The sequence below is a fragment of the Cyprinus carpio genome, chromosome B8 (genome assembly GCF_018340385.1).
Source record: "Cyprinus carpio isolate SPL01 chromosome B8, ASM1834038v1, whole genome shotgun sequence".
NCBI lineage: Eukaryota > Metazoa > Chordata > Actinopteri > Cypriniformes > Cyprinidae > Cyprinus > Cyprinus carpio.
In genome coordinates this window covers 13,526,813-13,554,530 of record NC_056604.1, presented here as the reverse complement: position 1 = coordinate 13,554,530, position 27,718 = coordinate 13,526,813, and the positions used below count along the sequence as shown (strand labels likewise).

Sequence of the window (27,718 nt, the reverse complement as noted above, 5' to 3'; positions counted from 1 at the left end):
TATGGATTTGAAATTTTATAAAAACACGAAAAACAGTAATATTGTCAAATATAACTGTTTCTATTTGAATAATTTTTAAAATGTAATTTATTAATGTAATGGCAAAGCTAAAATATTCTGGATTTCTTATTACTGTTAAAAGCAGTTGTGCTGCTTAATATATTTGAATTTTTGATTTAATAGAAAGTTCAACAAAACAGCATTTATTTGCAATAGAAATAACATTATAAATGTATTTACTGTCACTTTTGATCAATTTATTGTATCCTTGCTGAATAAAAGAAAGTATTCATTTAAAAACTTTTCAATGGTAGTGTATATACATTTTTTTTCTAGAATAGTCTTTATAGAATATTATTTCTTGATATAATAAATTGTCACTAAATATGTATAATTAGATTTTTGCCATCATTAGTAAGGTATATTCCATTAAATCATTTTTAAAAGTCTATAAATAAAATAATAAATTTAAAAGGCATTAGAAAAGTTTTCTCTGGTAATTTTTAAAGATTCTTTGCATGTAATTTATTCCTATTATATAATTCATATTAAATTAAATAAGAGAATATTTGTGACCTGCTCCAATGAGCCACTTTGACCCAGAAACACATTTTGATTTTCTTGCACTAAAGCAAAAAGAAATTCTTAGTCAACCTTTACAGGATCAAGTCTCGCATCAGATTTTCAATCAATTTGCTTCAGAAAGTATTCCCATAAAGTATGAGATAATTTGCTGATTATTTAGTCACTCTCATGCCATCCAAGATGTGAATGCGTTTACTTCTTCTGGATTATTGTGATGCTTTTATCAGCTGTTTGGAATCTCATTCTCACGGCACCCATTCACTGCCATGAATTCATTGTTGAACAAGTAATGTAATGCTACATTTTTCAGATCTGTTCAGATGTAAAACCAAAGTCATTTATGTCCTGGATTGGCTGAGGGTTAGTAAAATAAAAGAGAATTTTCATTTTTGAAAATACTAAACTACTCCTTTAACCTACAATCCTGATGAAAAAATAAAAAAGAACAGAAAAACCCCACCATGCCAACACTGCAGGCAGCTCCTGAAGAGTTTCAGCACCACAGTACAGTGGACAGCTCCAGCTACTGACTCAAGATGGCATGAATTACATGATCCTGATGCCAGAATAATTGGATATAAGCCTGGTTTACTGATGAATGTCTATCCTCCACAAATGCCCTTTTGTCAGGCAGATGTTGGCATGGGTAATATGTGTGTGCGGGCCGGCTTTTGAGGAGTCCCGTAGGACATCACCTTTAGCTCACTGTGACTCATACACAGCCATGTTCAGCCCAGAGTAGAATATCACTCCACACTCCACTGTGCCTCGTACAGCAAACCGCTGTACACAACGCAGACACAAACAGACACGCAGATGCAGCTTTCATATGCTAATGCTGATATTTTAGAAGTGCCAGTCTCCCCCTCTCGCTCTGTCTCTCTCTCTTTGTATGTGTGTCAGAATGCCATTATGTCAGTTTTTGGAGGCGGTTTGTTGAATATCAAACAACACGAGTCATATAAATGGAGAGAAAGATCCTTTTTCTGTTTGTTAGAGCAGAAAGGAGGCATCACTCACACAATGATAGACTTTCAGACTTCAGATGTCTTTTAAATTGTCACACCTTGTTGCATCATAGCTTATAAAAGTGTAAATGGGACCAGATGAGACAGGATATCAGCACGAGTCTGCTGAAAGTATTAAAATTCATCAGTATTCTCCCTTGATTTTTGAGTTATGCTGCTCTGTAAATGTTCTCATGGACCAGGGTCTATAAAGCTGTGTGGGTGCATTACTGGGCTTTATACAGCTGTTTTATAATAGTGTGGTTTATCTTGACATGCACATGGTGGCTGTTGGCAGGAGCTGGTGAATGTTGCTAATGAGAAAAGAGTGAGTGAAAAGCAAGTCAGTGAACTCATATGCTACCTGTATCTGATTTAATGCATTCAACATCAGTTATCAGACAGAAACACGCACATACAACAGCTCGTTCTTTTCTTAAACGCACACACATAGGCTTTTAATCTCACACCTGATGATATCTGTGACATTAATGAAAGCATTTCAGTATCAGGCTGTGTGTGTGTGTGTGTGTGAGAGAGAGAGAGAGAGAGAGAGAGAGAGAGAGAGAGAGACGCTGTTTATCTTGACAGGCAACAGTTGAAGTAGATCCATCTGAGCATCACATCATTCTTTTATAAAAGCACTCATCTGCACCTGCCACACACACAGATCTGTTTGGAGAGAACCGTGTTTAGTGTGTGTGTGTGTGTGTGTGTGTGTGTGTGTGTGTGTGATTTTTGTCTACTTTATGGGTACCAAATGTCTGCACATAACACTAAATAACATTTTTATGGAAATGTACTATAGCAATAAAGTAGTTTTATGTATAGTAAATAAATAGAGCTGATGGTTAAACACCAGATGTGGAATATTCTGCATGATGATCCTTGTGTTTTTCTCCATTATTGAGATTGAGGCCATTACTTTATAGCTATTATTTATTTCACTTTCAGTAAAATATATACAAAATCATCAGTTATATCTTAAAAGAAAAATTGACTTAAATGCTTTAAAGTTATTTCACCTGTTGTTTAGGTTTTGTCTGAATTTAATAAATCTAATTGATTTATTTGAGTTGGTAAGATTTTTTTTTTTATGTTTTTTAAAACAAACCAAAACTGGCTGTAGTATGGGAAATAAATCACATGTACAACACACACACACCTTTTTGATTTTGTAACATTCTTATTTTCATACCTAAATTTCATTTTCTTTCTTCCACTGTGTGTGTGTGTGTGTGTGTGTGTGTGTGTGTGTGTGTGTGTGTGTGTGTGTGTGTGTGTGTATGAGGAGGAAAATAAAACAGATGGCAGAATGGGATGTGCTGAGGTTTGTTAAATTGTTCATGCCAACACTAGAATATTCTGGGCTGCAGTTGCTAAAGCTAACAAAGGTAAACTGCTAAACAGTTGTGAACAATCTGTCCTAAAACCCCTCCCTGAAAATAACAATGTATTAAAAGAATGTCTAGAACCCTAAAAATAGCTCTTGTTAGCACCAGTTTGACTCAAATTCCTGTTTAAAATTGAGCAAGAGCAGAAATCTCTTTCTGAGAAATCAAGACATTTCAGTTAAAGCATAATATAGAAACATTCATATTTTGAAATGTTTTGAGATATCGCGAGTCATGAAACCAGAAAGCTAGAAAAAATTTCAGTGTAAAGACTTCTGTATGAAACTATGATGTAGTCGTTACAAACCCATTAGTCTTTTTTTGCTGAGCATTAGTTTAAGGTTTGCTGCTTTTTGAGTTGTGAGGTTAAAGTAGTGCAGTGTGTTATTAATAAAATCAAAGCTTGCCATTTTATATCAGCAATGCCAATAATAATCTAAACAAAACACTGTATGGAGCTCCTTTTAAGCTTTTAAGACCTTTTGATTGGACAGCATATTAAGTTCTTATTTGTCTAAATGTGGAACCATGACTTACTGACAGAGAACAGTCTGCTCCTTTCTAATGAACAATCCACTGTATGAATTGTGATATAAATATAGTCTTTTGAAAGTATGTCACATTTCTTGATTGGGATTTACAAGTGAAGACTGTGAATTTTCTGTTATAACTCTTGTGACAGTTTGTGCTCACACTACTAATTAAATGCATCTGCTTTCACTTTCAAGAGTTGCTTAGATACATGTGAAACCACACACACATGCTATACACATCATCTGATCTGTGAATTACACAAATCACCTCATCACATCTGGGGATACTGCAGCCAAATAGATTCAGTTCATCTCACAGTTACACCGGCATATACAGAAAAAGAGGTGGAGCTGCTTGGTTAAGGTGTAATAAATCAACAGTTGGTGACACCGAAGAACGTTTTTACAGTACCATTTGAATTATTAATTGAACTTCTCTCTCTTCTCCTCCTCTCTCTTCCTCCCTCCCTTTTTACTCATTGATTGGATTGATACATAAATTAAACACTGTTTTCATATGTTGCTCTTTCATATATGTTTGAAAATAAAGGCTCCAAAAGGGGTTTCGTTGACAGATGAGCTGACACCACCAACGACACCATCCTTTACTGTCTCCAGGGGAAAAACTGTCTGCTACAAAAATTTCACTCTCTGTTTGTTCTTATGTTTAAATCAAAGGTCTTAAACAGAGGGTCTGCCAATGTTTGTTAGATCTCAAATTTTTCTATGCTAAGTTAAGAAGCTAAAGTTCAGCTAAATGTTTCTTTGTCCCTTCCACATTCATTAAGTATAATTAAATACATGTAATGTACAAGTATATGATTGTACATAATTGATAACTATTTTAATGGCTTTACAATATCATAACACACATCAACAGTTAGATTCATGGCTCTTTGGAGTTATTAAGCAGTTCAGCATTCAGCAGTCTGATCAGCAATGTTCCTCTTGTGCAAAAAAAAAAAGGCCTATAAAACAAGTGTTGCATGATATAACAGTACAGAAAATTTATTGCGATACCCTGCTTTTAAAAAGGGTATGATTCCGCATTTTAGTAGTACTGGTACTTTAAGAATGCATTTTAATAAGAGCCATATTTAAACAGTAAAACACTGTTCATTTGTGTCTTTGTTTTATTGTATTTGTCCTTTAGTTTGTTACTTGCATCTACTGTGTGTTCTTATCATTTGATAGTAAAGATAAAATAACAAAAAATACTATATCAGGATATAAATGGTTATTGTGAAATAAAATTACTATATTGTGAAATAAGATATAGTATTTTTATTTTTGTGTGAACTATTCCTTTAAGCAGACACAATGAACATGTTAGGAATGATTACAGCTTGTGATCGTAATGATTACAATGTAAAAATGTCTATTTCGATCCACTGTCGGCCTCAGTCATGCTTCTCTCTCCACCTTTTACTGCTGTTTTTATGCTTCTACTGTATGTCTCTCCTGCCCCAGACACAGCTGTTAACCCAGCGCCGTACCCCCTGTTAGCCTTTAGCCCAGTTGTGTCTGTCTAGCAGCGCTCCTACTGTGAAAGGGTCTAATGCAGAGCAAACAAACATGTCAACAGTACATTCACTCTGTCACACACAAACACACACACATCTCGGTCTGTCTGATAGGAAATGTCACTCACATGAGATATCAGTAAAAATAGAGATCTGTTTTGGTCTGAAACACATGTTGGCTTTAAACAATGTCTGACACTTCATATTTTCACAGATTCTGCTTTCACTGGCTCAACATGTCAGACCAGCCCATAAAACCACTTCGACCCAACAGACGGATTTGATTTTAATGCTGATCTGAGAGCTTCTGGCCTCATCTAATGCTATTACAGGAAGAACATGCACAAGTGATCTTAGATCAGACCAAAGCCTCAGGGGAAGAGAAAGCGAGTGAGAGAAGAGACAGTAAGATGTCTCTGAAAAGCTTTGCTTTGAAGTGTAATGGAAAGCATTAGTTACTTTCAGGTGTAATAAACTTGAGCCAAATGTATCGACAACAGCAAATGCCTTCTGAAAGGCTTTTAACAATGTCTGCCAAATGTCTTTCTCTCCTTCTCTCTTTCTCAGTCTGTTCCCCCCTCTTTCTCTGTGTCTATCTCATTCCTTTATCCCCCATATCTCTTTCACTCTCTCACCAAAGTTTCTCTAGTGGAAACTTGTCCACCCTACACACTGCAAGCGTTATAAATCACTTAAGTCCAACACATATGTATCACTCTTTGTGACTTCTATTGAATTTCAGCTGTGGGGGAGGCACGCAGACCAACTGAGCCAAGAGTGTTCAATCTTTATCTGCTGAGGGGGGTTCATTTTGTCAAATGCCTGTTTGGTGCCAAAATGAGACCCAAGTGCAAAAGTACAGTACAGACCGAGAGACATTTCACTTGATTCAGTGGCAATCATTTCCAATAGTATATTTAGCTCATGAAATCAATAAAGCAGTTATGTAGCTCTGTGACTCTCAATTAAAGTACATTTTCTTATGGCTTTTAGTTTCCCATTAAAGGCACCCACTGTGTATATTATTTTTGTAATATATGTAACACTTCATGATTAGGGGCCAAGCACCGAAGGTGCTTAGGCACCTATTGTATCCGTTAGCATGATTTTTTTCTTCCGCCGCAAGTCTATGGCAGCCCACAGAACCGCTTGCGGGAAAGTTGTGAAATTTGGCACACTGATAGAGGACAGTGAGAAAAGTTACCATAGCAAATTTGGAGTCTCTAACTCAAACTCTCTAGCGCCACCACTTGTCTAAACTTTCAAAAATGTTAAAATTAAAAATTTAAATTATTTTTTCCTATGATTCCATGGCTCATGCCGAGTCAAAAGAACACCAAAATTAAAAAATCGTAAGGCTTAGTTTTTTCTGTATTTTCAATTCAAACTACTTTTTCGAACTCGTCCTAGGCCATTGAACCGATTGTTTCGAAATTTGAACCAGATCATTTCAGACCAAACTGGCAAAAAGTTACGGAATTCAAGTTGATCAATCATACTGTTTCCGAATAGCACGTGAACGAATTCTATGAAAAGCATGCAAAAGTGGACGTGAGGCTATATCTCCGCAATGGTTTGGCCTATTGAGACCAATCTTGGTGTGTGTTATAACAAGCATGACCTGAGACTACCTGCAGTGTTTCGGCGCTGTGCCCCCTAGTGGTCAGGAGAAATGAAAAATGCATATTTTCGCTTATAACTTCTGAATGCTTTGGCCAAAATTTACAAAACTGGTCTTGTTAGATACGGCGCATTATGCCGAATCTAATGATACCCAGTTTTCCAATGTCAGCCATTTTGGGCGTCGGCCATTTTGAATTATGTTCTAAAATGCTGTATTTTACGAACGCATTAGCGTATCTTTACAAATTACAAAAATCTTCGGCTCCATACCCTCATGGTACTCAGAAAGTTTGGGGGCAGCGCCACCTTGTGGTCAAAAGCTATGATGAAATTTAGAAAAATGCTAATAACTTTTGCTTACATTTACCTATTGTAATTGGACTGATGTTGATAGAATCCTTGCATCATGACGAGAACACTGATACCAGCATGTTATTTTTTATTTAGTACTGTCCTGAGTAAGGTATTTTACATAAAAGATGTTTACATTTAGTCCACAAGACAAAAAAAAATAAAAAAATAGCCGAAATTATTAAAATAACCCCATTCAAAAGTTTGTGAACCCTTGGTTCTTAATACTGTGTGTGGTTACCTGGATGATCCACAAAGTTTTTTTGTTTTGTCATGGTTGTTCATGAGTCCCTTGTTTGTCCTGAACAGTTAAACTGAGGACTGTTCTTCCGAAAAATCCTCCATGTCCTGCGGAATCTTCAGTTTTCCAGCATCTTTTGCATATTTGAACTCTTTCCAGCAGTGACTGTATGATTTTGAGATCCATCTTTTCACACTGAGTACAACTGAGGGACTTAAACACAACTATTAAAAAAGGTTCAAACATTCACTGATGCTCCGGAAGGAAACACAGTGCATTACTGTTTTTCTGAATTGCTAAAACACTAAATCCCAATCTCTGAACCAAATTCTCACTAGCTTAAACCAATTTGCCGAATAAAGCACTCTTTCTGCTAAACCTTAAACACTTTCAGGCAGTTAGGTTCTATTTGCAAATCTCATGCACTCTTTTTTGCAAAACTCTAAACACATTCCCATTCACTTAAACACTTATCACACTGTGATGCATTTGTGCTGCAAAATGCTAAACAGAAGGGGGAAAAGTTAAACACAACTAAAGCACAGTTGTCATCGTTTACACACAATGATTCAAAATTGTTCACACTTGTTTCTAATGATGTGATCAAACCAACTGTACAGAATATGAGCTAGTTCAGAGTGCACAAGTGACACAGGTGACTGAATGATGATACGAACAATAGATGGAAACAATCTGAGAAGAAGAGGAGGAAGAGTACATGTAAGAAGTGGAGGATGAGGAGGATGAGAAGAGAAAGAGTAAGGTTTAGAGAGTGTTGTCAAGGCTGGATCTGTCAGACCAGAGGGTTTTTTCTCTTTGTCTAGCAGAAAAGACAACATTACTTGTGATGTGGACAAAGTCCTCAGGCAGGATTCAAGCACAAAAACATGATGCTGAGACAGAATGCATCTCTCACTGACCCTGATTTTACACTTGCACAACGTACAGTATTTGAGTGTACTGTAAAATGCTATTTATTTAGAGTTTTATTTGACCTTTTTTGGGCTTTGCAGTTGGACTGCAGTATTTTTGCAGTATCCAAGTGCTAAATATATTCAACATAAACATTCAGTACTATTCAATATTCAGCACAATACTATTCTTGCAGTACATACAGTAGACCTATACAATATATTTACCTTACTCAGTTGCAATTACTATACTTTTTTACAGAGCTGCAAAATTGTTTATTCATACAATATTCTTTTTCTGTAATGTTCTGGATGCAGTGTTCTCCATTTTTCTCTGTAGTGTCTAATGAATGCTCTGTAGTGTTTACGGACTCGTGTGTGTGAACTGAAAGCACTGTTTGATTTTGAGTGCAAATGAAATGGTTTTCAGTGATTGTTTGATTTTGATGGAAGAGTCAGAGGTTTCGTGAATTTAGTTTGAGTATTTGGAATTGTGTTTAAAGTTTTGAGAAAATGAGTGATGGGTTCAAGAAATGTGTTTTAGCAATTCAGAAAAACTGTAAGCCGGGGGGTGAAAACTTTCTGAATTTGAAGATCAAGGTAAATTGTACTTAATTTATTTTCCGGGACACACGCAAGTATCTTCTGTTGCTTCCGAAGGGCAGTACTAAATGGAATATATATATATATATATATATATATATATATATATATATATATATATATATATATATATATATATATATATATATATATATATATATATTTCATCCTGTTCAAAAGTTTTTACCCCCTGGCTCTTAATGCATCATGTTTCCTTCTGGAGCATCAGTGAATGTTTGAACCTTTTTTATTCTTTGTGTTTGAGTGCCTCAATTGTCCTCAGTGTGAAAAGATGGATCTCAAAATCATACAGTCACTGCTGGAAAGGGTTCAAATATGTAAAAGATGCTGGAAAACTGAAGATTCCACAGGACATGGAGGATTTTTCTGAAGAACAGTCCTCAGTTTAACTGTTCAGAACAAACAAGGGACTCGTGAATAACCATCACAAAAAAAAAACAAAAAAAACAGTGGTGGATCATCCAGGTAACCACACACACAGGTTGGTTTAAGAACCAAAAGTTCACAAACTCACAAATATCTCTCTTATTTTGTTAAAATTACTCACATTTTCACAGATTCTGCAAGGGGTTCACAAACTTTCAAGTGGCACTGTATATATTTTTATTTTTATATATATATTTATATTTTAATATTTTTTTATATGTGTTTGTGTGTTTGTGTGTGTGTGTGTGTGTGTGTGTGTGTGTGTGTGTGTGTAATAAAATTTCCTTTATTAACACATTGTAAAAGTTGCCGGATTAAAGTAATATTTTACTGGTATGTGCATAAGAACTCAAATAAGTCACCCTTTTTTTCAAATGACTTCTCATAGTTGGTTAAATCTGTGTTTCCTGCCAACTTAAACAAATATGTAGTTATAAGCATTTAAATGGAAAGTTTAGCTAAATCTTATGCCACTCAGATGAACCTACTGTGCCTTTTTCTTTTAATGACTTTTTATAATCTCTGAAATGGGTGTTTTTCACCACTTTAAACTCATATGTACTTATCAAGTTTTGTGATTTTAACTAGCAGGTTTAGTCTTATGCCTATCAGATTAATTTGTAAAATATTCAAAAACAACAACAGATGAGCACAGACAGAGAATAACCGACAGGATAGCTGTCACAGACGCCGCTGAGTGGCGCTGATTCACTATGCGTTGGGTTCCTTCTGACATCCCTGGAGAGCACGCAGGGAGCGAGTCAGCGCAGCACAGCGCTCCAAACCTTTGCCTTCAGCACCGGCAGATCCTGCACAGAGCGTCTCCAGCGCGGACCAACACCGACAAAACAAGCCCAACAGGACACTATGCGGGTGATGGCTCCGTTACAAACATCTGTGTGATTTTTGAACAAGACGCGAAAGCACTGATGTGAAGTTTCACGCCGCTCTCATTTGAGTTGAGATAAAGATCTGAGACACAGTGAGAGAAGGAACTTTGCATCTCCGCGCACCCGGACGCCCTGCGGGGACATCGAGCGCTTTTGTGATCAGAGGACCGAACTTCCTTTTTTGTTTTTGAGGGTTTCTGACTCTCTCTGACAGAGCAGATATAGGAGGGATCCTTTGGTGCGGATTGCTCAAGCCTCTCCGGTTCGTGGATGGAATAACTCATAATGGAAGGGCAATGAGACCCGTCTCTGCTGCTGCTGGTCAATAATCCGGACCACCGCACCAACAGGTATGCAGCTTTTGTTATTTATTTGATTTGACACTTCTATTCTGCATGTGCTTAAATTGAATTCTTCACAACGTAGATGTCCACAAAGAAGAATGGGACTGTGTATACTATCACTCTGCGTTAAAAACCATTGATCAGTTTAGTAAAATAAACGGGTAGCCTATCGTCTGTTTTAGTGATCCATGACAGTTGCTTTAGTGAGTCATGCATTCTGATCGTGACCGGACGCGGGTCACTGAAACTTAATAGGTAGGCTATAGCCTGTGTGTAAACCTGAGAATCATCCTGGGAGCTATAAAGCTGGACTATTTTGTGTCAAGCGTGATTAAGAAATAATACCATGGAGTTAAAAGTGCAATGAGTGTGATGAGTTTGCGTGCGCGCGCGGGAGAGCGAGGGTGTGTGTGCTGACGACGCTTCGTCTTTTTACCGCATTAACAGTATATGCCATGTAAAAGTCAGGCTTACCCCAGTAAATCAGCTTACCCTGCATGGAAAGGGCGCTAACAGAGTAAAGGTCTATGGTCCCATTACACTGCCTGGCACACGCATACAGCCACCAACTCGTTCAATTCTTGTGAGTAGTGATTCAGTGTCTTAGGCTACAGCCCTGATTTACCTCATTAAAAGACACTTAGAACATAAATATGCGTATATTTTGGATTAACATTAAACAAAACATTATATCAGTAGCTAATATTTATTTACACAGGCTAAAAACTTTGATTTTGTCAAATATGAGATAGTTGTCAGTTCAGTGAGTCACTGAGTAGTTGACTCGCGAATCACTCAAATCGATTTTATTGAGCCATTTCTGCACACTTATTCGTGAGTGAATTATTTAGATCGGTTTTGTGATCCAGTTCATTTGTTTCATTACAAAAGTTTCGAATGAACAAAACGATTTGACTATACAAAATGCAATAAAAAGTGGGCTTCACACAGTCATACATCATGACTTTCTCCTTTTTAAGCTGTTTTTGCATCAGTAAATTGCCCCAAATAAGATAAAGTGTTTTATAAATCCTCCACATCACTCTGGGAGAGAGATAAAAGACAGGAAAAAGAATACTGCAGAATATGGCCATATGAATTTGTAGTTGGAACTATAATTTCCACGGTAATTGCATTGCCTTGGCTGATGTGGTTGGCTGATATAACTCCCTTCGGGCCACAGTGTGCGTTTATTCTCCTCATAACAGAGCTGGTTATGTGTTCGCTATGAGGGAGGATGTTGTCGGGGGCAAAAGGCTTAGGAACACACAGATGCCCCGCTGATACTGGCTGCTGAAATAATCCTTTGTGAATCACCACTGAATGTAGTAGTTTATTTGATTTGGCTCTGTTGTGTGCAGGTCCTGGATCTGCTGTTAGAGTGAAAGTGGTTTAACCCGAGCACTGCATGTGGGACGGGCCTTGCTATACTGATACACTCATTCTCACTCACTGGATGGATCTGAAAGCTGTTGCCAATGTACATTTTTAAAAAGGGGCAATAGTGTCATGTCTGTCTAAAGCAGTGATCTGCCCATCCTGAGCAGGAGCAGATTAACGCACAGCTTGCCTAGGCTACAGTTTAGAGGCCCCACATGTGCAGGGGTCTCGGATTGGCCTGACTATTTTTTTATTATTTAAAATTTTCTTCAGCACAAACAAAAAAAGACCCTCATCAGCCCATAAGAAACATCAAAGGAGGATTTGTTGCAGAGCGTCTGACAAAATTAATGTCTTGTATTGTAGAATGCACGCTCAGCACCACCGAGAGTTTGCGCGATCGCTAAATGGAAACTGAAAAGCGATTTTAGTACCCCGCGTTTCGAGAGCGACTCCCTGATGTGCGTAAATTAGGCTACATAACATATCTAGGCTGTTATTAGTATGCAGGCCACAATAGGTTGTGCAGTTGTCTATAGCTCTGCATCATGGTGGAAAAATCAGTCTCTATTTGCCCTTTGAATATAGAGAGAGCACTTATTGTTCACACTTAATTCGACTAAGAAAGAACTGTTGTTTATTTTTTGTTATTTATACAGTTTTTATACAGTTATTTCTATGTTCAATGTGTGAAAAGGAGTTCATAATTCATGTACAGTTCTAAGGTCTGAAGAGACTCACATGAAATCATACAGGAGAGAGGCCAGTAAGTTGAACAAAACCTTTTACAGTGCTTGAGTGTTGTTGTTTTTACCGCATATGATAATTCATACTCAGAAAGTAGAACTGAAGTGACATTTATTACAAGATGATTAGTTAAGTACATTTTTCCAGACATGTACATACTGAGAATTTTTTTTTTAAATGTGTAAAAAATCTTGAGGTAAGTGTCGGCATTAATGATAATCAAACAGCAAATGAGCAAATGTTCCCTGCAATCACATTCACATCTATGAAACGAATAAATGAATTACTACTACTAAGAAAGAGCACAAATATCTTCATTGATCTAGTAACTTTATTCTGCTCTCGAAATGCACCAGATTTATGCATTTAAATTTAAAATGAACAAAATTTTCTTATACCTGCAGAACCCCCTAGACTAGAAGAACCAATGTGCACCCATCACAGTCTCACAAAATCCTGTGGGGACACTGGGAATGTAGAGGAAACACTGTAGGATTGTCCCAATGTGTGTGTGTGTATGCCAGTTCACCTTACTATTTGCGTGTGGACAATGTATGGCACTAAATAAATTTCTCCAGTAAAGCATGATGATTAAGTGGGGGCCTCACACAAAGAGCAGCCTAGGGGCCCCTGAGCACCTTAATCCACCCCTGATCCTGAGACCCAGAGCATGTTTAATTAGCCTGTAGATTGACAGGAAAGAGAGAGGCGCTCTATAAAAATGATTTACTACTCATCATAGAGAGAGAGTGGGAAAGTGAAAGTGAGAGAGTGTGCTAATTATATTTGACTTGCACCATATGAGGTGAAACATTTGTAGGCCTTTAAGAATCTGGTGTACAGTATTTTAATGCACTAAACCTGGTTTTAGATATTTCTTTCTGGTTACAATCATTCAGCTCTTTATTGTGTTAGCGCTCACTTTCGCCAAGAACTTGTTTTGTTTAGCTGCTAGTTGAGGCTTATTTCCTCTCATTATCTCATTACCAACTTCGTACACTCAAACTGCAGGGTGTATCGTGTGTGTTTGTGTTTATAAAGATGTTTGGCTGCATTGTTGTGTGTGTTTTCACAGGCTATTAACTGTGACAAATAACTGTTACTTGTTGGAAGGGCTGATGTCTGGGTCAGAGCGGGAATCTCAGGTTTCTACAGCTGGTTTGGGTTTCAGTTAAAATGATTTGAGTGTAGTCAGCTGACCAGACCCTGTTCATTCGGTCCCACTAATTTATCTAGTGTGGTGTGAATAATTCATCAAAGCGTTCACAGAGAACCAGTGTGTGTAATTATGTTTGTGCCATTGTGTGTGTGACTCTCCATTCGCAGCAGCAGAATACAGCTGTCAGTCCAGTTTTAAAGTGCTAAACACAGTTACATGTGTTTGGTGTGTGTGTGTATATATAATTCTCACAGGTGTTTTATTTTGTATTATAATTGACATTATACTTTTCTGTACTGTTTTTTTCGTACAGTGCATGCCTTCAAAAACGTTGTGTAATAATTAAACCATACGATTTAAACAAAATTAGTTGTGTTTAGAAGGTAATTTCACAATTTGGAAGAAAGAATGGAGTTTTAAACTTCTGAATATTTATGCATGAAAGTTTCATGGCCTTCATATTGATGATTTGTTATTTTCAGTAAATTGCTTTGTATGCAGCTGAGCCATCTGCCAAAGTGTTGATTAATGAGAGAACAACAAAACACCAGACAGATGAAATCTGCACCTTCAGAAAAACAAACAGTCTCTGCGTCAACCTCATCCTACTTTCTGATCCCATCATCAGGAATCACACAGAGAGGATCTCCCAATGAGAAAATAAGGGCAGTGATGACCACAGCTTCACTCTTCACCTCAAGAGTTCAACAGACCTTGACTGATAGACGGAGAGAAAGAAAACACTTCATTACTGCAGTCTCACCCCCCTTTCTTTCATTCATTCAGTCATCATTTCTGTCTCACAGGACAAGATTAACATTACTGTCATGACACAGGCTCTGCGGGAATCAAGAGATAGAGAAAGAAAGTAATAGAGAGTAAGTGACCCCCAGTGTTTCCTGAGGTGAAGCGTATAAATGGATGACTTGCTCAGTAACAGGGTGAGCTGGGTGGAGAGGTTGTAAGTGTGTGTGTATGTGTGTGTTTGTAGCTTGAAGTATTTATTTGTCGAAAGAACCTTTATTTTCCAGTGAGAGACAGCAAAATAAGTGCCTAAAAAAGAACAGGTAAACAAACACAATAGAAATAGCCACAGGAGAATGCTACTCTTTTAACACTCAGGAGACTTGATGTTGTGCTTCATTTAAGTATTAACTTTGTCCAAAGTGTCTCTTAAAACAAAAATAAAAATAGATGCAGCATACATACAGTAAGAACATAGAGCTTTAACATGAAAGAGGATTGCATCACTCAGATATATTGGTCTTGGGAGAATTTGATGAGAAGTTATTGCATTTATACGGAAATATCTGACACTTCATTGCAGATTTGGGTATCTTGGTGCAGTGACGTGAGATTATGTGAGGAAAATTAGAAGCAGGAGACTTTTAATGACATTGCTGCTGTTTTTATAGTAAATTTTAATTAATTTGAAAATGAAGGTAAATCTACTAAAATACACTTTGGCATAAATTGAATAAAGATGAATGTAACTTGAATAAAGAATGAGAATGTAACTTTAAACATTAAGTTAGCAATCAAGAGCTAATATTGTACATTTTGAGCATTAACAGGTCATTTTGAGTAGAGAAGGATTCCACAAAACAACTAAACATGAACAGAATTTTCTTGCAATTATTAAATTATTCAATTATTTGATCAACATTACATTAAAACTGATTCTATTTTAGTATATTTTAAAATGTAATTCATTCCTGTGATTTTCAGCAGTCATTTCTCCTTCAGAACAAAGTTGAATTGGTGCTCAAGAATCATTTCTTATTATTATCAATGTTGAAAATAGTTGGTGGTAGTGAAAATTTTAATGTATTTATATGAATTTTGAACTGTAATTATTACATGAGTACTAATGAAGAGTTTGCTTAATATTTTCAAGTTTAAACTAAATAATGCAATGTAGAAAGTACAATCTTTATTTCTCAACAAAATATTTCTTCAATGTAGCCATTTACTGTTGCTGTTGCCGTATGAGTGATGTTCACGTCATCAAGTGTTAACACTGGACACATCTTGGGATCTATTTAGTATTTGAGTGTGTGTGACTATCATAGAGGGTTTGTATTTGGTGCTTCTGGCTGAGTTTCACTCTCCGGGTCCCTGATGTTGTGGCTACTGATCTTTTTTTGCTAGAATTCAGGCAAAACAAGCACGTCTGAGCCTAATTACACACATCTCCCTGTCTGATGTGAATTTTCACATAACACACATGCACACACACCTTGAGGATCAGCCAGAATGAAAGCAAACAGTGTTGAGGGTTTGCTGAAGGATGATGGATAAGAACGGATCCAACTTTGAGGTTTATTTTGGGACAAACACAAGTTGGGTGAGACAGCCATCAATTATTTAGCTTGAGGTTTTTGCAGGACTAACCTGGACTCGGTCAAGCTGTAATAAACAGCGAGGAAGTGACCCGCTGTACCTCTCTTTCTAACTTGTTTGTTTGATATAATACACTGAACAAAATTATAAACGCAACACTGTTGTTTTTGCCCCCATTTTTCATGAGTTGAACTCAAAGACCTAAGACTTTTTCTATGTACCAGTCAGTATCTGGTGTGATCACCATTTGCCTCACGCAGTGCAACACATCTTCTTCACATAGAGTTGATCAGGTTGTTGAATGTGGCCTGTAGAAAGTTAGTCCACTCCTCTTCAATGGCTGTGCGAAGTTGCTGGATATTGGCAGGAACTGGAACACACTGTCGTATATGCCGATCCAGAGCATCCCAAACATGCTCAATGGGTGACATGTCCGGTGAGTATGCTGGCCATACAAGAACTGGGATGTTTTCAGCTTCCAGGAATTATGTATAGATCCTTGCAACATGGGGCTGTGCATTATCATGCTGCAACATGAGATGATGGTCGTGGATGAATGGCACAACAATGGGCCTCTGGATCATTCTGTGTTTGTTGTCCATAACATATGCCTGCCGATACCATAACCCCACCGCCATGGACAACTTGATCCACAACGTTGACATCAGCAAACTGCTCACCCACACGATGCCAAACACACTGTCTGCCATCATCTTCATCCGTGAAGAGAACACCTCTCCAGTGTGCCAGACGGCATCGAATGTGAGCATTTGCCCACTCAAGTTGGTTACGACGACGAACTGCAGTCAGGTCAAGACCCTGATGAGGATGACGAGCATGCAGATGAGCTTCCCTGAGACGGTTTCTGACAGTTTGTGCAGAAATTCTTTGGTAATGCAAACCGATTGTTGCAGCAGCTGTCCGGGTGGCTGATCTTAGACGATCTTGGAGGTGAAGATGCTGGATGTGGAGGTCCTGGGCTGGTATGGTTACATGTGGTCTGCGGTTGTGAGGCCAGTTGGATGTACTGCCAAATTCTCTGAAACGCCTTTGGAGATGGCTTTTTGGTATCATTCAATTCACGGGCAACAGTTCTGGTTGACATTCCTGCAGACAGCATGCCAATTGCACACTCCCTCAAAACTTGCAACATCTGTGGCATTGTGCTGTGTTGTGAATGTTAATATTTTAAAGTGGCCTTTTATTGTGGCCAGCCTAAGGCACACCTGTGCAATAATCATGCTGTCTAATCAGCATCTTGATATGCCACACCTGTGAGGTGGACAGATTATCTTGGCAAAGGAGAAGTGCTCACTAACACAGATTTAGACAGATTTGTGAACAATATTTGAGAGAAATAGGCCTTTTGTGTACATAAGAAAAAACGTAGATCTTTGAGTTCAGCTCTTGAAAAAATGGGGGCAAAAACAAAGGTGTTGTGTTTATAATTTTGTTCAGTGTACTTAATTGTTTAATTCGGTCTATTTTTCCTGTTTTCTTTCTTATCTTTCTCCCAATCCTGTTTTCTCCTCTTATGTATCTTGATGTGAGACAGCTCTCACTCAGAACAATTTGTTTTTGCTGAACCACTAGGTTTTCTCTTTGTCTCTTACTGTGTCTAGTCTTTCATTTTCTCTCTCTTTCGGGCTTCTCTCTGTTGTGAGGGTGCTATGGGAATTCACGCTAGAAAGAGGACTTTCTGCTTCAGGGCTGAAAAAAACTCTTCTTTTTTCTTTACATTGATTGTGTTTTTCACTCTTTTGTCTTGTGTGTGCATAATTCTAAATGAATAATATATATATATATATATATATATATATATATATATATATATATATATATATATATATATATATTTTTTTTTATTTTTTATTTTTTTTGTTATATCAGTAGTAACATCACTGCATGCATGAAAATTTTAGTTAAGTGAGTTCTGGCACTTCAGTTCATTAATTACAAACACAAAATTGCTTTTATCTCTTCATCTGACCTTAATTAATGAATCAGTTGATTAATTATTTGATGCTTCTCTCATTCAGAGTGACTCAGAGTACATCTAGCAGGATCCCCCTGAGGAATGTAGGGTTAGGGTTCTTAATTAAAGGCAGAATGGTGATAAACTGGGGCTTGAACCTGCAACCTTTCTGTCAGCATCATAGATCCTTAACCATTAGGCTTCCAACACTCTTTCCTGCATGGGAACTGAAAGCTCTACTAGTAATTTAGCATATTATTATTAATGTTAATGTGTACAACTTTTATAGTGTGTAGATGTGACTAAATATTTTTGGGTTAGTATTTAAGTTCAGATGACTTCATTAATTTATTTTGTTCTATCTCTCATTGAGAGGTCTCTGAATGTGTATTATATTCTGTGGTTGAAAGACTCAAGCTCGGGGTCGAGGATTCTCATGATTACCAGCCCATAATTACGCTGATGAGACCGCTATTAACAGCACATTCGTTCACCCGTCTCATCACTGCAGAACTAACAGATCACACAATTTCTAGCTCGGTGGATGAAGCTGGGAATCAAAAGTCTCTGCAAATTCTCAACTTTCTAAGAGAGATAAGCGACTTTTTATATACAGATGCATCTCAATAAATTAGAATGTTGTGGAAAAGTTCATATATTTCAGTAATTCAACTCAAATTTTGGAACTCGTGTATTAAATAAATTCAATGCACACAGACTGAAGTAGTTGAAGTCTTTGGTTCTTTTAATTGTGATGATTTTGGCTCACATTTAACAAAAACCCACCAATCTCAACAAATCAGAATACTTCATAAGACCAATAAAAAAAAAAAAAAAATAAATTTTTGAATAAAGAATCAACAAATCAGTATGTTAATTTGTTAATTTGTATATATATATATATTTTTTTTTTGTTTGTTTTTTTGCAGTTCTTTTGCCTTTTTTTTGCTATGATAGACTGTAAATCTCTTTGTAGGTCTGTTGATTTGAAAGTTTGCAAAAAAGAGCATGGTGAAGTGATATGCATTAGTCAAAAGCTACTTCATTGTCATGTAGTTACTGTATATAATATTAGTTAACACTATAAGAATCAAGCTTTCAAAAATACAGTGACTCTTCTTAAGTAAATATCTTCCAAGTTGTTGTTTCCCCTAAATTCTGCGGTTTAATTTTGCATGAGAATCAAGTGACAGAGTTGACAGGCTGTTGCAGATCCCTACAAATCTCCACAGACAATTTCTCATTCTCATTTGACACACCATATTTACTGCCATACAGAGATACATGTTGTGTGTGTGGGTAGTTTAAGCTCTCTGAAATGAATTTGGACGATCTCGTGCTGCAGTGCTCTGACGTTGCTCAGATCCCTGGGCAGAGTGAGACGATATCCCATCATCCTCTGCTCTCGGGCTTCTCGGCACATCTGCAGCCGTTTGATAAAACCTCCATGTATCTTTCTAGTCTTTTCTGATTCTCTGACATGTCACACAGCAAGACTTGCTTTGACTTCGCTCTGACTAGAGCGCTCATGCACATCAACAGAAAAAACACCAGAGGAAATGGAGAAATATACCCCCCACCCCCCCGCACTTGTCTGTCTTTCATTCGTCTGGTGTGTCGCTGAGGAGGTTTGTTAGATGGCCCACAGCTATAGTGACATGACATGACAGTTTGTACATCACAGAATATCAGCTCTAAAAAATCCGGCCTGTGAGTGAAACAGCAGTCAGAATCTGGATAAAATTAATGATAATTTATTGGACAAATGTGTTTTAATTCGGCTTGTCCTCTGCATTTTGTGTTGAACGGCTATAAAATACTTAATTGGGGCAAAATAGTTTGGCATGGTGGGAATTATGCCACAGCTGTGCACATAACACATCATTATTTAATTATTTTGGTAGCATTTTATTTTATAGTGTCCTTGTCACACATATTACATGTACTTACTATAGAAATAACGCTGAATTATACATATTTACATGAAATAAATCTAAAACAAATAATCTTAACCACTAATCAATCAATCAGTCTGTCTGTCTGTCTGTCTGTCTATCTATCTTAAGTCAGTTTAAAATGTGATAAATATGTGTACAAAGACTGTAATTTAATGTGTTTTCTGTAAGAGGTTCTCATGTAGTCAGACTTACAATGATGATAAATGCTGACTTTGTCATCTAATCTTGAGCTAGTGTTTCAAAACTAATGCAGATACATTTTTAATTTCCTGTCTACAATGGCCAACTTCCTGCTTCCTCAGTTTTAAGGGCACTTATAGAGTCTTCCTCATGGAAACACACAGAACACTCTCTACGCCAGTTCATTTCAACTTTTAAAACTTGAATTATTTATACACTACTGTTGCCAGTCGAACACATTTCTTTGCTCTCTCTCTCTCTCTCTCTCTCTCTCTCACACACACACACACACACACACACACACACACACACACTGCGATGAGCTGTAGATTTGCTGGACTTGTGGCCAAACTCATCTCATTAATTGATGCATGAATCCCTGCTGGAGACCTGCTATCTCCTCCTTCTTCTCCAGCACTTTCTCTGTCTTCACTCTTTTCTTTTGGGTGTGTTCGCCAGGGAGGTCACAGAGGAAAAGATGGAAAATAGGTTTCCGCTGCACTCAAGAAGGAGAGATTTGAGGAATGGAATGGAAGGGTGAAGGCAAGAGTTTTAAGCTTTTAGTGGATTTAGTTCAGGAGTGAGAGTGAAAAGGAGAGGACAGTACATAGAAACGCTTCAGTGAGTTAGCCATCCTCTCTCTCTCACACTCTTTCTCTCTTTCAGCATTCACTCTCTTTCAGTTTTTCAATTTAGTGTGCTTTATGGCCATGGCTGGCTTCCAGACAATATTGTCAAAGCACTCGGTCAACACAAGAACAGTGTTTGGAAGGAAAACAGAAAACAATAGATGTCGGTAAACTATGTAATAAACAATGGAAGCTGGGTGGAGCTCATAGAGTTAATAAAAAAGCATAATATTTTCAAATTAATTGTACTAAATCTACAAAAGAAATTGTAGTTATTATAATACAATTAATTATAAAATAAATTAATGTTTAATTATATATAATGTATATACATTTTATAAATTATTGAATATCCAGAAATTATTTAATTGTAATATTTTCTTTAATCTCAATTATGTTTTTATATTAATTTGGGGAATTTCTCTGCAAATCTGAACATGTGATTAATACTGATTAATTTGATTAACATTTTTAATCCATTGAGCCCTTCATCAAAAACAAAAATTACACAGACATCTAAACTAGCTATCAAAGTAAATGATTCTTCTCTCTGCTCCAGAGGATGTATATTATTGTAATATAAATGTACAGCAGTGCTTGCATAAGACTCTCCCCTGGAGGCAATTGCAATTGTTCATTTTAAAGTCATTTTAAAAATGTGGTATAAAGCTAAAAAAAAAAGAAAGTCGTATTTTTTATTGTTGTTGTTTATTTTATCTTTTTTAGTCTTGCAGTGACCACTGTTTTTTTTTAGAACCCACACTCTCTCTCTTTCACACAGTGTATAGTAATCACATTTCCTCCTCTCCTGTCCTCTTCTTTCTCTTCCTCTCTTCTCATTTTGAAGAGAAGAGAATCTCTTTGAAGATTGTGCAGGTAAGTGCAATATATTCTGATCTTGATTTTGATACAGATACTGTCAAGGCAGAACATCAAGGCATTGATCACTGGACCAGAGTCTACCGAATAATGAGGTGTATAAGCTTAAAAAAATGATGCCCACCTCTCTCCTCTGTTCTTTCTGATGTAATCAGATTCCGGAATCAGGAATATTTTGGGTTCAGCACCAGTTAAACTCAGCTGACAGCATTTGTGGCATAAAATATAAAATAATGTGGACTTGCATCTGCCAAAACCTGTATTACAGTGAGGCACTTTCAATAGATGTGATTGGGGTCAGTAATCTGTACATGTTTATGTAAACAAATGCATAGCCACACAAGACATAAACAATAGGAATGTAAACATGATTTTAGTGTTATGAATTTCTTCCATTTTAATTTGCATGGAAGACATTGTGACAATTCAAAGGTAGTCAAATTAAGTTACCTCCTTAATTTTGTTCTTGGATTCGGTTTCTGATAACATTTTTAATCTGAGTAATTAGTCATTTGTACGGGAATGCATTTTTAAAATAGCCCTCCCAAGTCTATTCTATTTCCATCTCAGTCTACCACTTCCTCTCTCTCTCTCTCTCTCTCTCTCTCTCTCTGCCTCTCAAACTCCCTGTCACTCTCTATCTTTCTCTGCAGCTTCACTTGTGTTTTCGCAGTTAACTTCCATGGGACCCAACAGTTTTCAAAAACGCTCTGAAGGAAAGGCCTCCCAAATCCATAATGTGCTCTAAGCCAAAAGGGGTCATAAAACATTGATTTGGCCACATTTTTCAGAAGAAGGTGTCAAGTGTTGCTTTTTCTCCTACTGCACAGACAGCTTACCATACAAAACTGCTCCAGGGGCCATCTGCGAGGAAGAAGCAGAGGGAGCGAGAGAGAAAGAGAGCGAAAGAGGGATGAGAACTGAGCGCATCAGAAAGATTCCATTAGAGGATCATCTGTGATCAAAGACATCTCGCCAACAGATACTTAATCACGATTGGATTCATTAAAACAGCGCAGACCAGTTAATCAATGCGGATCAGGAGGAGTCCTCATTTATCTGAGGATAGAGCGCATGAAATAAGGAAGGCATTAAATTACAATTTGAACTCAAAGTGTCCAATTTACTTATGCATTTGGATGTATTATAAAGATCACGTCACGTTACTCCTCACTGATAATTACATCATTAAATAAATTGCATCTTGACAGTAAGTAATGGTATAAATCACATGTTTCAGTGGTTAAATGAATATAGGTGTAGAGACTGCCCATACAGTACATCATTTCAAATATAATGACATTCGACCCTTTTCACATTTCCGGGCTTCTCAGAAGCAGAAGTTTTCATAGTTTGGTAAATTTCTATCGTGGTGAAAGGAAACCACAAACCCACAAGCGTAAAAATTAAAATTAGTGGATAATGTCATGGGCAACTTGATTTATTTATTTAATTTTTACAATTTTTTTTTTTTTTTTTTTTTTTTTTTTACAATCTGAGGAACATGCAAAATTATTTTCTGCAGTAATTGACAGAATGCTACAGAAGTTGAATAATCCTTAAAAGCCCTAAATAGACCTTAATGGCAATGCTATTATGGGGTATTTGAAAGTTTACAAGACAAAGCATACATGAAAAAAGAGTAGCCTACAACATATCACAAAAATACTGATTATCCTTTTCTGATGCATATCACACATTATGTTACAAAACCTTTAAACTTGTTTGTATTTGGTTTTTCCATAGTTTCTGGAAGCAGAAAGTTGGTTTTGATTGTGTAAAAATATAATACAAGCTTGAAAATATAAGATTTGGCATATTCAAATCAGTGTTTTTCAGTAGGTTATATGTACATGTGATTGTCAAGTATGTGTACATTTGTAGGTTCCATGCAGAAGTGCTGCTGAAGTGAAGAAAGAACTTTTCTAATTAAATTTATCTTCATCGTTGATACTGAACCACAAGAGCATGTTAAATAACCTAAACAAGCATTGGATGATTTAGTCGGTTTGATTTAGCGTAAACAGTGTAGGTTTAGCTGGCTGTACAGTGTTTATGTGCTTTCTTTTTCCTTACAGAGTGTTTAATATTAATGTTCTGTATGAATCATATTTATATGGTCTCTGGTCACATCCGAGCAATTTTCATGATGCATTACTCACAGAATTTTAACATATACCCTAAATAACCATCTATATAGAGCTGAGCCCTACAGCAAGAGAAGTGTTTGTAGATTACTTCTAATGCTGTTAAAAGCAAGAAATGTTGGGTGAAAGCAGGACAGCACATTTTCTCACAAATGAGGTGAATAAAAATGTAACTGTGTGAAGAAGAGCAGCTCAAACAAGCAAATGAACCGCTCTGCGAGGCTGGACCAGACCACGGCCCAGCTGTTTGCGGCTGTTTGGGTTGCCAGATTGAGTGTCTGTGTCATTTTGGGTTGCCAGATTGGGCAGGTGGTGATGAAAATCCTTTTCTCTGGTGGATCATGCCCTTGTGTGCCCCCCATGTGTCTGAATGTAAGAGAAGCACATGGATAGAACAGCCTCACACAGAAATGCTACACTATACAGCTGAAAAAATTATATTTTGCAAAAGGGAGAATGTTCATTACTACTGATGAAATGGCTCTGAGACAGGATTCTTCTTTTTGCACACCCATGCTTTTTTTTTTTTTTTTTTTTTTTTTTTTTTTAATCTGTTGGATGCATGAATTATACATAACTGGGCCTCTTGTAACATCATTTTTGTGCATAAATACATTCTCACATAGAATGTTTTTCTACACACAATTGAGATTGAGGCCAAAGGATGTTCATCATGAAGGATTTAATTATTCTGGTTCCACTTTCTTTTCAGATCTGTTAATGGTTTTGGTTCCTTAAAGGCTCCATTTAACAATTAATTTACTTTTAAGGAATAAGTATATGGAAAAATGTAATCCAAATTTCATTGTCAAGTTATGAGATCATTACAATAATACATTTTAGGATAACTGTAATCTAGTAGCAATACTAAACAAAAACAAATGTGATAACATTTTATGCATTAATACTTAAAACGATGCTACTGACAGAAATGCATAATGTGTATTTTTAGCAAGATACTGTCAAATGAATGATGAGTCATCATTACAACACTGATTTAAGTCAGTTAGTTTTAAGGTGTTGAGAGTCATGTGTTCAGGAGATTAAAATTACACTGGTTCTACTGTTTGTTTATGATTCACTAAAAATAACTGGCTAGTAAGGGTTACTTATGTAAGAATCGGACTGCACAGGTTGTGCTGTATGTTCTGTCTTTATTAAAAAGAGCCGCTTCATAAGAGTAATTTTTTGGGGAATTATGTGAAAAGAACCAGCTCAACACTGTTCACACACTGTCTGTATCATGCTGTAGATTCAGTTTCGATGTTGTGGCGCCACTAAGTACAGGAAACTCTGTCATTTTCAGTATGTTCGATTCTTACAGGTGGAAAATTGCACATGAGAGATCTATTGAGAGAGCATATGAGAGAGCTACAGTTTTTTTTTTTTTTTTTTATGGAACTGGTTCTAAAAAAAAAAAGTTTTCAGTTTTCGGTTCACAACCCTTATTAGGCCCACTGTACTTTGGGTTCATGACTGGTGGTTTTGGTTAGTGGTTTTAGTACTTGTTGTGCAGCCACTGAAACAGAGGGTAAGCCAGATACATTTCTCAACATTGCATCATCATATCAGCCAGAGGTTATTGCACAAAATGACACTTTGTGCTTCAGGAGGGCAAATGTCTCATTATTCACTGTCTTATTTAAATAAAATGAGAGATTCTGTGTCACTGGTGAAGTTCACAGGATCAGAGCACTGATGTAATGATATACTCGAGCATTATTAAGTTTATGATATTTTAAAAGATGCAGCCCAGGCATTAATTACTTCATAATATTCTGTCACCTTTCCAGAAGATGTCATAGCTCCCCATGAGACATCCCTGCTCTTTTGTATTGCCACATGTGATTGTGTAACAGAATGGAGCAGGGAAAGAAGTACTGTGAATTTTTTTTCTTTATTTATAATTGGTTCACTTGTAAAGCTCTATGTGTTATGCTCAGGCATAAAACCTTTTATTTAAGGTGTGAACAGAAAACTTTAGTGTTTGTTCTTGAGGTTTTGTCTATGTTAGATTTGTTTTTTGTTTTTTTTTGGAAAAGGAGTGGTTACTTAAAATTCAGAATTGACTCCCTTTCAGTTTTTGATTCGGCTTTTTTTAACAGGAGGATTTTGTAAATTTAGCAAGTGTTAACAGTTCAACAAAATTGACTTTGTGTTCAATCACTGATTATTAAAGGGATAATTCACCCAAAATTTGAAAGTTTTGTCACCATTTACTCACTCTTATGTTGTTCTAAACCTGTATCTGTTTCTTTCTTATGTTGAACATAAAAGAAGATATTTTGAAGAATGCTGGTAATCAAACAGTTGATGGTCCCCATTGACTTCCATAGTATTTCTTTCCCTACTATGCAAGTCAGTGGGGACCAACAACTGTATGGTTCTCAAACATTCTTAAAAATATATTTTGTGTGTGTGTGTGTGTGTGTGTGTGTGTGTGTGTGTGTGTGTGTTCAACATAAGAAAGAAATGTATACAGGTTTGGAACAACACGAGGGTGAGTAAATGATAGCAAAATTTTGTGTGAAGTTTTCCTTTAATGTCGTGTAATGTAGCCCATGTGTTATCTCGTCATTTTACTGTGTTGTTTCAATCGTAATCCTTTGTAGAGGAAGTTAATGGTGTTGGATTGTAATGGTTGATGTTGGTTTAGGGTCGGTCAGTAACAGAGTCATGTTGGTTGTTGGTTTGATGTGTTTGTTACAGTCAGGCTATAGCTAGAGCAGCACATCTATAATCCTGTCACTGCACACCATGAAAAACATCTGCTGAATGCTAAAGTACCATCAACTGGCTTTAGGACAAGTCTTCTGCCATGCTCTCCCATTACCCCTGTTTAAGGACACCTGCAATACACACACACACACACATGCAATGGTCTTGCATTCTCTTAATTCTTAGAATGCAAAAAACATTCCACTAGAAAGTGGAAATAATAATGTAATAGCTGGAGATCAGAAAGATCTGGTTTGTGTTATTCCTCCTTTTAGGACGCCTTGAAGGGAATTGAGTTTGTGGTTCCATTGTCGGAATCTTTCCCTTTGGGTTCAGAGCTCTGAAAATGATGAACTCTCTGTTTGATTTAATGTGAGAAGGTCACTGAAGCATCTAATAACACTGTTAAGAGTGGAAATAAGGGGAGCTGCTCTGTGATTTGTTCCATAATTCACCACGTTTAGCTGGCAAGGAAACCATTGCGTTTTTGTGAATATGAGGTTTCTGATACAATATTTTGGTTCTGTAAGACTGAGGCTGACACGTGGGTTAAACATATGATCAGTGCAAGCATGCCAGCTGATGAAATGGAGATAGGTTTGTGCCCTCAGCTGTGTGAGATCTGTCAGATGTTGGCTGAACAATGTCCTTGGAAAAACAATCCGAAGCTCTTTTTTTCTATGTGGCTGTTGTAGGCAGGCTTGTGGCTTCACTTTCAGTTGATTTTAGTTGTTTGGACAATTTTCTTGATGTTCTGAGGCAATATCTCGCAACATGGAGCACTAGAGTGATATTCACTGTTTAATTAAAACTCTTTAGAACCGAATGCAGTAAAGATGTGTCCCAAGGTGAAAAGACAATAGGAAAACAACTGTTTAATAGCATTGTTTTCTCTTTATTTCTCTCATGTGCTGCTTTTCATGTCTTGCTGCCAGACTTTTAAAGGATAATAGTTGGCAGTTTGTGGAGATGAATTGGCCCAACTTTTCAACCTCACATCTTTTGAATTTCAGTTAATTTAGATTCAGTTCAGTTCCATTTAGTTCAGTTCAGGTAATTTAATTACCTTTACTTAAAATTTTGTTTAATTAAAATTTTGTTACATTTAGTTCAAATCAATTTATTGTAAACAATAATATTGCAAAGTAATA

General features: G+C 36.8%; 1 protein-coding gene across 1 annotated transcript in view; it reads left to right on the top strand.

The window, feature by feature from the left end:
• Window positions 1–9,966: 9,966 nt before the first annotated feature.
• The window catches only part of LOC122138241 (chemokine-like protein TAFA-2), a 70,110-nt gene continuing 52,358 nt past the window's right edge, over window positions 9,967–27,718 (top strand). Inside the window, exon 1 of the mRNA XM_042729845.1 lies at window positions 9,967–10,458. The gene's annotated coding sequence lies outside the window, so the exon portion shown is untranslated. The remainder of the gene's footprint in view (window positions 10,459–27,718) is intronic.